Source organism: Lytechinus variegatus, chromosome 2, assembly GCF_018143015.1.
Source record: "Lytechinus variegatus isolate NC3 chromosome 2, Lvar_3.0, whole genome shotgun sequence".
Taxonomy (NCBI): Eukaryota; Metazoa; Echinodermata; class Echinoidea; order Temnopleuroida; family Toxopneustidae; genus Lytechinus; species Lytechinus variegatus.
This window is the reverse complement of record NC_054741.1, coordinates 58,868,714-58,882,583: the sequence shown is the minus strand read 5'-3', so window position 1 is coordinate 58,882,583 and position 13,870 is coordinate 58,868,714. Positions and strand designations below refer to the sequence as shown.

The following is a 13,870-nucleotide window of genomic DNA, read 5'->3' as shown; positions in this document are numbered from 1 at the left end:
TAGTAGTAGTAGTAGTAGTAGTAGTAGTAGTAGTAGTAGGTAGTAGTAGGTAGTAGTAGGTAGTAGTAGTAGTAGTAGTAGTAGAAAATCATTACTCTCATTGTTTTCATTATTAGCATTCATCATCATCATTGCATTGTCATCATCACCATCATAATGAGCATCATTATTGTAGAGCTTGATTGTTCAGAATATGAACCTGCTGTGTCCTACTAATGCCATCGATATGATTTAGATGAAATAGGAGGCACGCAGAACTCGTTTTTATTCAAATGTTTTTGAAACCAGGACAAATATCAATGCAAAGTAGTAGACTAGTGACCCAAATACAAGGCGTAATAATACCCTATGGACTGTTGACCTGTATATATTTAACCTTTGACCTCAGCGACCTAAGGCCCTTGGACATCATGACCCAGATAGTAACTTTGATGGAGGAATCAATATTTGCTTAGCTTTGTTGCTCTTAGCTGATGTGTAACTTGTAAACATTAACATATTAAAATGAGAATATTCCTTGTTTCGATGTTATCGAAAGTGAAGCATGATTTTATTTCAAGTAAAGTGTGCTTATATTTATAATCGTAAAATTTTGCGATCGTATCATGTGATTTCAATGTTTATATTTTTTCCTTGCAGTCGTGTTTTACTTTTTCTTCTTACATGTCCCCAAGCAGATTGTTTTCCATATTTCCTCATCTTTACCAAATGTTCCCGCTTATAAAATTATGCTGTCGAAAACCATAGCGCCTACACATTTTTAATAGAACCTTGTCCAAGTCATCTCAGACACAAATCAAACTGAGTTGAGTTTCAAGATGTGAAATATTGGGTGAAAAAAAATCTTTGCCATTACACTCATTAGCAAGGTTGGATTGTTAGAAGGTGCTCAAGAATAATTCACTTTGATTGATTCTTTACCAAATATTTTTAAACCTGATGTCATCTAGAAATTGTTTTTCATCCATTCAAAACAAAAAAAATATTGAGAAATATGAAATTTGTGATGAAAATATCTATGCTTACGTAACGTTTGCGGGATGAAAGTGTACCTTGACCTAAATAGAATTTATTGTCTGGTTTTCTTGTTTAGCAGGTGAAGCGATGAGACCAGAAGAAAGTAATGAAGTCGGGAAGGATTCTATCAATTTAGATCAGACCTCAAGGCAAGCTCTCCAAAACAAACTCAACTTCTACAAGAATAATGTAATTACACAATCAGGTAAGGGAGGTAATAAGACATCCTTAATGCTCTCATTTACTCGTTTTACCACTACCCCCACAACCCCCCCACCCCCAGCCTCTCTCTCTCTTTGTTTTTTCTTGTAAGTTTTTTTCTTGTGAAACTTGTTCTTTTTTTTAATTTTAAAGAAAGCTATTAACTATCATAGCATTCTCAAAACTAGCGTCCATTATTTTATTGATTGATTAATCATTAGCTCATAAAAATATGAAGAGGTGAAAAAGAGCTTTTAATTGCCTTCAACCTTGAAGGAGACCTTTTTTTTTTAATCAAAAGTTAGTGTGATAATATTATCCTGTTTGGTCCAGTGTAGTTGCGAAACAAACACTTCAGTGACACAAAATAAGTTGATTAAGCTGTTTATCCTATCCTGATAATTCCATTTAATCATTTCTGAATCAGTCACAAGTCAAAATTAGCCAAAAGCTGTAGACTTTGTCGCTTACTCACCCCGCCTCCCCTCGTTTCGCCGAGGAAACATTTAATTTAGTCCGGAAGATTAATCCAGTGTTGGAGCTCTGGCAAGGTGCAAAGTGTCTGTCAATCGACAGACAATGAAAAGCTTGCGATTGAATCAACAGTGAATTAAGAAAAAGGAAGGAAGGATGATATGGTTTGGAGATGAGTGTGATGGAAGGAAGAATCAAAGATAGAGAGTGAAAGAAAGGTGATCAGATATAGGTATAGGAAACATGGTCAGTAATTAATCAAAAGAAAAAAAACTTGAGAAATACACAACTGAGAGAAGAAAGAGATAATATGAAAGAAAATGATCAAGGAGAAAAAGAGGATTGGAGATATTGTAGTTTAAGTTTCAGCTTTTATCTTTTTTTTTTCTTACTTCTAACAAAAGAAATACAAAATCCATATAAGTATCCCGACAAATAAGCAATTAGAATTAAACAATTAAAATATAAATATGTCAGCATTGTAGATTTGAAACTCAGATTTGATAAAATTTTGACAAGATTCAGGGAATGAGTTGATGTTGAAGAATTCATCTTGAAACATTTCCAGGGACATGTAGTTCATTTTAATGTAGTTGATTTCTATATAAAAGGAGGCATTTTCTAATCTGCATATCATCTTATCATTGTAGTATAGTGGATAATGTTCACTATTCTTCCCCCTTTTTAAATTTTTGTTTGAAAGATGGGTGCCCAATTTTCACTTGCAGTAGGAACATATGACCACAAGAAAATTTTGAGATGGTGAGAAATAAATAAAAATCCAAATTACCAAGCTCAAAGTTTGTAAGCTCAAGACATGAAATGAGGAGAAAGTACAAAATCAGAAATATTTGACCAGACAAGTTATAAGTATTTCTACTGTAAGGTCTTAAACGGAAACCTAATGACTAATCCAGGAAGGAAACGGTGGACTAACACAAAATTGGCAACACTTCCGCCATCAAGGACCTGTAAAAGTCGCAGAATTCCAAACAATCTTAATTCTTTTTCTTTGATTAAATTCTTTGTTGGATGTAAGAAGTAAGGCATGACTCAAAGATTGGAACATTTCCTCCGGGTTTTAAGGTTAAAATGATTGTGTATCTAGGATGGTATTTGTTTTCTCATCTGTGTCTGATCCATAGAGAATCCGCCCTTGAGTCACTTTGTCTTAAATTGGAATTCTTGTTTAATAACTGCCTCATGTCTTTATGTTCTAGAGTATTTATTTATACTTTCAAAAGCAACCTGTTGCACAGTTTGTTTCCTTTATAGTGGATGGGGAAATATGAGTTGAAAATTTATTTTTAGTGCATAGGCTAAAAACGATTGTAAATGCTGTTTTATGCTTTCTTTTAAAGCCTGTATAAAGCTTCAATCTAATGATTATTCATTGGGTGAAAATTTGAATTTTATATTTGAAGATATAAAGCACCCTATCTTGTTTTTTTTATTGTTCTTTTAAAAATGGGCAATCTATTAAGTAATCACATATAGCAGATGGCTACTAGCAAAGACTCTATTCTGAAATTTTCAGCCAATGCCCTAGCTTGAGAAATGTAATGAATAATTATAGAATTTTATTTCTCATGTATATGGAGATTGGTACCTTTCATTCAAATGCAGTGAAATATGATTGTTTGAGATGACCATTTATATTTCAACATGTTTCAATGGAAAGCAATGAACTGTTCCTCCTCAATATCAATATTCCTTTGTTGCACAGGGCATATTTTATCGATGTCAAGTAAATAATGTTTTGAAAGTGAAATTCAGAGTTTACCTTATGATCTATTCAATTAGATTTCATGAAGGATTTTTTTTATATCTTGGAGGAAGGTAATTTATATCATTTTAACATGGAGGGAAGCAGATGCACTAGATAAGATATTGCAATCAAAGTTTTTATTTCAAGCAAATTTAATAGATGAGTATTATATATATACGAAGTAAGTATATTTATAGGGGGCTTTTTTGGAAATGAGTGAAAAAAATAAATTTGAATCTGAATAAATATCAAGAAAAAAGTTGGTACATGCACAGAGAAAAGTTAATTCAGCAGAAAACTATATAAATTAATAAAAATGCAAATTCGGCATCTGCTAATATAAACCGCGAGGACTGAGGAAGTATGGACAAACGAACGATAAAGGATTGTTAAGTACAGAAAATAGTAGGGGTTCTTTGATAAACTCCTATGTTGTCCACAAGTCTTGTCTATTTCTTTAAATTGATAGTTATTGTTTGAGTTTTTGTACCAATGATGACAATTAAAAGCATATTGAATTAAAAGGCCTTTAAATTGTTAAAAAACAGAAAGATTTGGAATACTCCTAGCCAAAAAAGATAAGCTTTCCATCCACTTCAAAAAATGAAAATTTGAGGTGTAACCCTGATATTTATAAGTTTGAGTTTGAGGATGGGATCAGATTTTTTTTTTTGAGAAAGAAGATTTTGTCATACTTTTCAGCGAAGAAAGAATAATCCAAAAAACAAAGAAGAGAGAAAGAGATACATCTTTAACTCTGTGATAAAAAAAACAGAGGAAAAACAAAGTATGAAAACTTTTCTTGAACTTTTTGGATGTTGATTCCCCGAAGGATGCCTAAAACAAATCCATGAACCGGGTGACGAGAGGCCGAAGAGAATACCCTGCATACCGTTACTTCGTGGCTAGTTTACTTCAAGCCTTCCCTGTCTGGCGTTTAACCCAGCTTGTGTCATGCAATGTCAAATCGCTGAACGGAGCTGGGAGCTCTGCGGTAGCCGAGAAGAATTATTCCCATTGTTAGGGCTTTGGCTGACCCCCATGTCACTGCGACTGGTAGGACTGGAAGCGTGATGGAGTGAAGGGAAAGAAGAGTGAGAGAAAGAGTGAAAAAAAAAAACGAGAGAGAACACTATGGGTTGTGGAAATGGGGAGAAAAGAGAATCACTGAGGGACAGAAAGAAGTTGATAAAATATACTTAAAGATTTTTAAAAGTACACATTTGAACAGGTTGATAGAAAGAAAGAGGTTTGGGAAAGGGAGTTGGTGATAGAATGAGAGGAGGAATCAAAATGATAGTGAAGATGTGAGTGATTGGAGAAAGTGGTGTCTGTTGGAGGGAGAGGAGAGAGAACTGGAAAGAGCGAGAGATGAAGGAGTAGGCAAGATGGAATGGAGAACGGAAGAGCACAAGTGAAGGTGAGTGGTAGAAAGAGGAGAAATGAAGGGAGAGGATAGAGAGGGAGAGAGAGAGAGAGGGGTGAGTGATAGAAGAGTTGTCTTCTACCCAGGGACCAGTGGCTATGGCTTGCCTTCGATGCACGCCAGCGGCACAGAAAATTCCACCACAAATATTAGATTGTCTCGTATTTCAGAGCGATGGGGTCACTAAAGGAGAAATCCTTCTGGTAGCTAGGCCGGTGACTTGCCCCGAGTCTGTCTGTGTCTGCGCCCTTCTTCCACTCAGCTGACCCCCATCCATACCCCCTTATGGTATCTCCAGAAGGCTTTCTCCAACCGTGGAGATCTGTGCTCCAACCAAATAGTTACACACTCTTGGTGAAGGGGGGGGGACCAGCTTTTAAGTTAACAGTTGTTCTTTTTATCATATTTCTGGAAAATTCTTTTCCTTGATAAGGAGGCAATGATAGCACTAGGTGCTTTGAACTGCTTTCATATCTCCACAATCATGAAAAATACCTAATAATAAAGTACTCGATCTAGGTGCATCCTCTTGTAAAATCAGTGGAGAATTTTCAAAATTATGAGGACCTCTTACACAGATTTTGTCCTGGTTGCGAAGATATTTGCAGTACATAGAAACAACTTTCAAGAACTTTTATTCGAGGAAATGACAACATAGGCCTACAACCTTTGCTGGTACAGGAACACAAAAGTGTTGTATCAACTACAGAAAATTCCTCTGCCGATTCTAGTGTAGCTCTAAATGCATGTATATCTGAGGCCTGCATGATCAAGTTCTTATAAGTTTTGAGTATTTTTCTCGACAAGGGAGGTATGAAGATGCCTTACCAAGCCTAAACCACAGGTATAGCTCAAGGTATTCCTGACATATTTGTATAAATGATGGTAGCCATGAACCCAACTAGTGTTTAGGGTTCATTTGAAAGAGAGGTTAGGCATATTCATGATGTTGTTTCATTTAGTAGTGGCGGTTGTGGGTGTAGCCCCCCCCCCCCTTTTAGACTCCCTTTATGTACAGTGATAATATATTATGCTTTGTTTAGCATTATCATTGACAATACATATCAAAAACAATTTAATATCAAGAAGTGAAAATTCAATGAAAGAGTTACAAAAGTGAAGTTATGAACATAAGGTGAGTTAGCAATTTTAGAAATAGAATGAATGAATTAATTAATTGAATTGAATTTTTATCTTAATATACATTCTTTATGTTTTATTTAATTACTTATATAAATATCATAAGAACAAATTTTATGTGAAAGCTTTAACCTATTTATCAGATCTGTGAGCCGACTATTTTAAAACAGGCTCTCATCATGATTAGTTGGGAGGAATGATGACATAGAACAAGGATAACTATTCAGAACCGGAATGCAGTGCTATGGACACCTGTAGTGTTACGCCAGTTTTAGGAATGCCAAGACGGTTAGAAAATATGTCATTTAATTCATCACGTTAAAGGTGCATTCCTAGGTTTGAATTATTATTCCAGTATTACATACGGGCATATACTGTATACCCCCAGGTATCAAGATCTCGTCCTTAATACTGCTTTATGTGTGCCATGGATGACTGTAGTTTGTCCATCAGGGTTGATAAGAAAAATGATTACAACTATATATATTTCCTTCTAAAAGTGTTATTGGATTACTGTATGTAAGTGATAATTTACAGATATATTAAGTTCAGAGGCAGTTCCCCTCAAATAGACACATTTTCCAGACATCCCCCCCCCCCTCGAAAGAAATCTTTGATATGCCACTTAGGTTTGAGGAAAGTGGTTTGAATCTGCAGCCTCTTATGTTTGAAGTTGAAAGAATTTGAAATGTGATAGACTTTGTCTCCAGACCTACTCGCTGATTTCAGTCAGGGTTTCTTATTCATACAGAATTGAATGATGTTGCATGGGAGCCTTATGGATTAAGCATTTAGTAAGTGATTTAAAAGAACAAATTATAAATGTTTAAAAGAACAAGGTATAGATGTTTCTGTTTGGAACACAACTCTAAAAACTGATTTTTTAAATTTTCAGCAGTGTGAAACTCGTTTCTTCACTACTAGATTTATGACATTTTTACGAAGAAACACCTTCCATATTTACTCCTGAACTTGTTAACGTCCTTGACTATCGAATGAATATCAAATGAAACTGACAGCTGATCTCTTCTTAGTTTGATTTGCTTGGAATCTACCTTTCCAATCATCACCAAAGTTTTCCAAGACCCCATCAGCTGAAACCACTGTGATCCCCTACTATGTCTGTTTTTGAACCCTCAATTATGTCACATTATTGTGGACATGTCGGAATTTGCCCAATTTTAATGTTCTGCCTGTCTCTTCCTTTTTACCCGCAGTGAATTCATCCATTTATTTGGAAATTGTTATTGGCAGGCTAATATGCTGGCCAGGAATTTTGTTGTAATCTTAAACCGTGGTAGATATGTAGAAAGATAGGGCTCAGGGGCTGCAAGTGCCACCCCCCCCCCCACCCCATCATCATCAATTGGTTTGTCAACTAGTAATAGAAAGAGGGCACACTGCATAAAACATTAAATATGCTTAATTTGGGACTGCAAGCAAAATTAAAGGGGAAGTTCACCCTGACAGAAAGTTTATTGTAAAAATAGCAGAAAAAATAATTTGAAATATTGCCGAAGGTCTGAGAAAAATCCATTAAAGAATTAAAAAGTTATTAGAATTCTGATTATTTGATTTATGACATCATATATGAGCAGCATTCCTTCATAGCGAATGTTTAAAAATCAATGCAATGTCATTCTCTCAGAAAATTGAAAATGGATTTGATTGCACCTTTTTTATATCAATAGACAAACCATTTTGACACCTGCTCATAAAAAGAAAACAAATGTAAGTCATCAGGAGCCATTAAAAAATGAAATTCATGCATTTCATTACGGGCAGCTGCTCGTTTTATGATGTCACAAACCCCAAAATGAAAATTCTGATAATTCTGATTTTCTTCAAACCTTCACCAATATTTTTCTGCTATTTTCACAACTTCCAACAAATTCCCCTTTAAAGTACATGCAAATTGCATCCCTTTCCCCTCTTATGAAGTTTAAGGATCCTAAACAGAAGAACTCACATTTTAGAAGTCAATTTGAAGAAAAATGAGAGTGATGTTGTAATGGGGGGACCTGTATGCAGTCTAAATGTTAATAAACTTTTCTGTTTAGAAATAGGGTGTAACCACATTGTATCAATGATATAAAACACTTCAAACACTGTTTCTCTTTTTAATTCTCATGGGATTTTGGCAAACAGAAGGAAAAGATCCTCCAAATTACCTTAAAAATGAACTCTTTTTATCATTTGGTGCGTCATGTGTGTTCTCCTACTTTGCTTTCTCAAAAGACTTTGCTACATGAATCAACAAGAGCTTACAAGTGGTTCTATACCTTATTTCTGAAAAATATATTTGCATAAATGTACCAAAAGAGAGAGGTTTCTAGATTAAAGCAGGGATGACGACAAACAGTTATGGAGTGCAAACAGAACGGAAGGGATAAAAACTTGATGCTGCCCACAAAAGTTTCAGAAACAAAGTGACCTGCAACTATATGCCTAACTCTGAACGTTTGCTCGAATCACAACTGATCAAATATTTCAAATCTGTTTACTCTCGGTCCAAAGATCAGGTTTGCTTGATGAAGTGCTAAAACAGCCTTAGAATGGTGATAAGCTTGTTGTCTGAGGAGGATAAGAAGCTCTTTAAAGAGGCATTGATCATTTAACCACCTCAGAAATGACGCAATACAGTTCACAGCGATCCAGAGCAAAAATAATTAATGATATTTATTGTGGCATCATGTTGAATACATAGTGGGGATAATTTGAGCGGATTTCTGTTCCGGGCATGACAAGCAGTTTGATCAATTGGCGTAAAACTCCTATTTTATTTGAGTTCATGACCAATTTATTTCCTATTATCAGTTGAATTATCAATTTTCCTGATATCACACACACCTGTATCTTAATTATCATGTGTTAGTAAGAAATTAATAGAGAAATCTTTAAAATATAGAAATATAGATAAAATATAGATCTTATATTCAACCAAAAACAATCTCTCGTGCAAAGGTTGATAAATTGTCTATGAAATAAATCTCTGGGATAAGAAGAATCATATGTCAGGTTAATTTAACATTATTCTGTTTCCAAAATGATAGTCTATCAAAAGTGAATAAAAGTATCTTTATTTGATTGTTCTACAGATTTTCTGTTTATTATTTGGTACTTGGTTAGAGAGTGTATACAGTGCATCCCAAAAATATATACACTTTTGAAATGGCTGCCAAAATAGAAATAAATCGCTTTGGGGGAATATATGGAAGCCAATAAAGTCAACTTTCAAATGACACCAAAAAGTTGAAAAACTATGCATGCTTGAGCGAGCACTGCTCACTGAACAAAGGGTATGAAAATTAAGCTGGGCTAGAATTAGCCTTCAAATTTATGTCAGTTTTTAAGAGGCAAAAAAGTTAAGGTTGTTGTGATAGATTAATGATCAACCATGACCATTTTTTTTTTGGGGGGGGGATGCATTGTAGAGTCACCTTTGAAATGGGAATGTGAAACAGTTCGTATTCAAGTTATTTTAACCACCTGCCTTCAAATTATGGATATACGTTATAAGAAATATTATTTCATAAAGCCTTTGCAGAATTTGCAAAGAAGAAAGCATAAGACATTGTATATATAAAATATGAACGGTATTTTTCTTATATGATATTCCTGTTTGCCTGTTTACTCTTTGGAGGATTTTTGCAAAACCTTCACTGATATTTTCTTTGCTTTTCCTCGTTATCAAAATCATCTTTAGGCAGAATAAACCCTTTAATTCAAGTAAGAGAAAATACCAGCTTGTCACTGATGTGTACCAAATAGTTCAAAGTCCTTTTATCACTTGTTTATTAAAAAATGATCTTAACAGAGTCCTTAGTTTGGTTTTGAAGCCTTTTAAGGGTTGGTAAATCAAAAGATTATTCATTTTCAATTCATTGGCAAATAAAATGAAAGAATATGTCATAAAACGCGTGTTGTACCATTATCTAATATTTATGCATATTGAAAAATGGTATAAATGTCACTGTTGCAAGAGAAATAATAATAATATTGATTATGATAATGAAAAAAAGATTAAAAGATTAGAATAAAATTTGAAAATTGTTCTTGCCACATTTTTTTTAATATTACAAATGGGATTCGTGCACTGAATGTATGTTTTGTGCTAGGATGTGTATTTTGATTATGCAATAAATATGAGAAATGCAAGGATAAAGTGATGATTAAAACAAAAGAAAAAACATGAGTGGAAGAGAGGGAATAGAAAAGGGATTTAAGACAAAAGAGTAGTAGTAGTTCGGGAAATAGAGAGAGATTAAGATTTATATCCAACATTTACATGCACTCCTAAATAACAAAAAATTATAATCAGCTCAAAACAAAGAAGAGGTTATCGACCCCATTGTAAGTAGAAAGAAAGCACTGGTACATGACTCATAATCTTCCCTTATTAATCAAATCATTGTTTTGCAATCAAAAAAAGATCTTATACAAATGAAAGATAAGGCAAGGTTGATCAAGTCTCCTTAATCGTCAGACTTATCTCCTCTGTAACCAAAACCAATCTCATGCAAATAGAGGTGACCCCTGAAGTATATGATTTCATTTCTTTGTCACCCCAGAACAGGTCTCTGAGCTAAAACCCCCAGAAGCCTCCAGATGACATCGGCCCTCCCTCCACCCCCCAGGGGAATCGTCTAGGGTGGGGTCATCCGACAGGTGAATATGGTTTTGGTTAACTTAATGACTTGCACATTAGCTCATTATCAATCAGACTTCTTGTACATTAATAGATGACAAACTAGGGCACACCCTTTTCATTTATTTATTTCTATATTGATGACTTGATGGAGAAGTGGAGAGTATGAACGCTCGTTAGAAAATGTAAGAATTAAACATAAAAGGATTTTTGTAATGAACTTAGATAAGTAAGGAAAAGGCATTTTATATAGAAAAGATTTAATCTACTGTTTTCTATAAAGACCCACAATGTCTTTGAAATTAAAAAGGGAAACTCAATATGATAACATATTAATAACATACCCAAGGGGGGAGGCATCAAATGAACAGGATGCTGATTTTTGGGGTGGGGCTCCAAAAAGGCATGATTGTACCAAATATGTGACAATTTTGTATCTGATTAACAATTAACAATCTCCAAACCATATTTCAGCATATTTTATGATAATGATGAATTTCTTGCAATTCTTGCAGCCAGATTGTCATAAATCTGAGAACCAACAAGAAGACACTGCATGTGATCATGAAAACTCTATGTAGGAGTAGTTGTTACTTTTTCATAAAATGTTTGAAAATGATATGGTATATTATGCACAAATCTCCTGTAAATTACTCAAGGTTCAATGAAAGAGAGCAGACAAAAATACATGTAAATAATTTAAATACTGGAGGACAATCAAGAATGGGAAGCATTGAATATATAGGCAGGTCTTCAAATAATGGTTAAATTGAAGCAACAGAAGTGCGGTATAACCCGGCAGATTATTTCATCTAGGTGTGCAAATGCCTTTCAAAAAATGATAGTGAAACATGCTAAGATTCAAATCAAACCCGGAGGGGGGGGGGCCACTTTCATTGACGAGTGGATACCATGCGCGACCATGGGGTCTCGAAAAGCACCCTAAACACGTATTTTCCATATTCTGAAAGTGCACCCCTTAACAAGGATTGGCATTTGAAACCATACCCTTAACAAGTATTGGAAACAAAACGATACTCTTGGCAAGTATTCCCTGAAATGAACCCCTGAACAAGTACAGCGATATTTTATTGTTATGTCACAGGTCCGTCGGTTTCACCTTTAAATTACACACCATTTGGTTTAATTAGTACGGCCCCACCTCCACACCAAATCGGACACTAAACACGTAGTGTTGGGGCAAAAAGGACGTCCTTTATAGAACATTTTAATTTTGTTTTATCATCCCAGCAAATTCAACCCTAAACACGTAGCTTTCCTAGCGAAATAGATACCCCTTTTTCATTATTTTTGTGTTTTTGACACCCTTATCACGTTACGTACGTAACATGCCCTATCTTGAAAAAGACATCCTTTTTACATGTTTTTTGGTCGCGCGTGGTATCCACTCGTCAATGTAAGTGCCCCCCCCCCCCCCCCCCCACCCCCGGAATCCGAAAGAAGTGTATTTATGAAATATGTAATAGATCAAAATTGCACTGAGAACACTGAGAAGCAAAACTGAGTGGAAAGAGAGGAAGTAATATTTTTAAACTATCTTGTCTTGTCAAATCATCTCATCATTTTATACTTATTTACCTGTGCTTACCTGTATGACACATCTATTAACGACCAACCAACCACGGTTGGATTAAAATGTCAAAAATCCTATTATTAGCTTGGTCCAAGACGTATGAGTAAATATTCATTCACACTAAAGAAAATAATGATTTACATCTATGAAAAATAAAGAAAAAAAGGAATGACTAGAAACTGTCAAACTTTGGGATATCATAATTTACCATAAGTCATTATTTTCTTTTGGGTTTGAATCTTGCATATCATGAGATATATTTGACCATCAATTGAGACATTGGTTGCTATGTGAACACACTTTTACAACGTGAATCTTTTTTTTCTGTCTATGTGAACAGTCATTTCACATCATGAACTGTCTTTAAGGGGGGCATATCTGTTCATGTATAGCTTATGTTTGAACTATATAAGGGCTATATATTTATGATATATCCTGGCTCAGCTATGATTCAAGATTATTCAATGAGAATAGGAAATCCTTAAATTAAGTAAAGAGGTCATACGAAGGTCTTTCATGAACTTTTCGTAAGGTTGTATACAGTCTTTTATATTCTTTATCGTACTTGTCCAAGTTTTAACTCTATTGACGTAGACCCATTAATATTGATCTTTTGCTTTGTTTTGTTGAAGTTTTGAAGAAATTGCCAACTTCAAAATTTGATCTGACATTTTAGCTCCAGTATTAGTTCTTCATAGCCTTGGTTGTTCTGTGAAAATTAAAACTTGGTTGCAAAATATATTAAATGAAAAGAACAACTTGAAACATTTGTAACATACAATTCAATTCAATTCTTTGATTTTACTATTTGATTCTTTTCATATTTACAATGAAATACAATTTACATGATTTACTCAGATCACATAACTTAAATTTGATAGTATGATTTGTACGTTGTTGAATTGATGTTTTCCATTGTATCAAGTTTCCAAGAGGATTTTCTTTTTTTACACAGGATTTTTGCTTAAGTCATTAATAATTGAGTATTGACTAAAATGAATGCTATGTTGTATCTTTTTTGCTTGGCAGGTGCAAAAATGATAATCCTTGATGTGTAAAGAGGATAAACGTGGTTTTAATCAAATCAAGATTTGGTCTTCTGGCTCTACTTCTCCAAGACTACAAGCATTTCTTCCAGCTTATCCTGTTACTCTTCCGGTCTTCTGAGAATATAGATGCAAGTACATGTTCATAAAGCTTTTAATCAAAATACTGTGAAGTGAGAAACTTGCTCCCATCCGATCAAATATCATGATTTCAGTGACTTATAACAGCAGCTTATAAGCCGTAACTAATCTTTGGTTATTGATGAAAAAGGGGTCAAGTTTCAATGATACCAAAGGTAAAATTTCAATGACAAATTGTTGTTAATCAATAAAGCTTCGATTTCAGTTTGCTCTTAAATTAAATGCTTTATTGTAATTTTGTTATTAGAACAAGGGGTGTTTCATAAAGCTGTTCGTGAAGTTACGCACAACTTTAAGCATGACTGGAACATGTTTTTAGGTCACAACTCAATTACATAGAGATATCACATAGCACAAGAAAGGATCACCAGTCGTGCAAAAAGTCATTCCTATCTTTGAATAGCTTTATGAAACA

The 13,870-nt window shown here is 34.4% G+C and overlaps 1 long non-coding RNA gene across 1 annotated transcript; it reads left to right on the top strand.

Moving 5' to 3' along the window:
- Positions 1 to 1,097: 1,097 nt before the first annotated feature.
- LOC121408493 lies at positions 1,098 to 13,585 on the top strand. The gene is made up of 3 exons (XR_005969044.1): positions 1,098 to 1,222; positions 10,598 to 10,694; positions 13,298 to 13,585. It is a non-coding gene; the product is annotated as an uncharacterized LOC121408493 (long non-coding RNA).
- Positions 13,586 to 13,870: the final 285 nt, after the last annotated feature.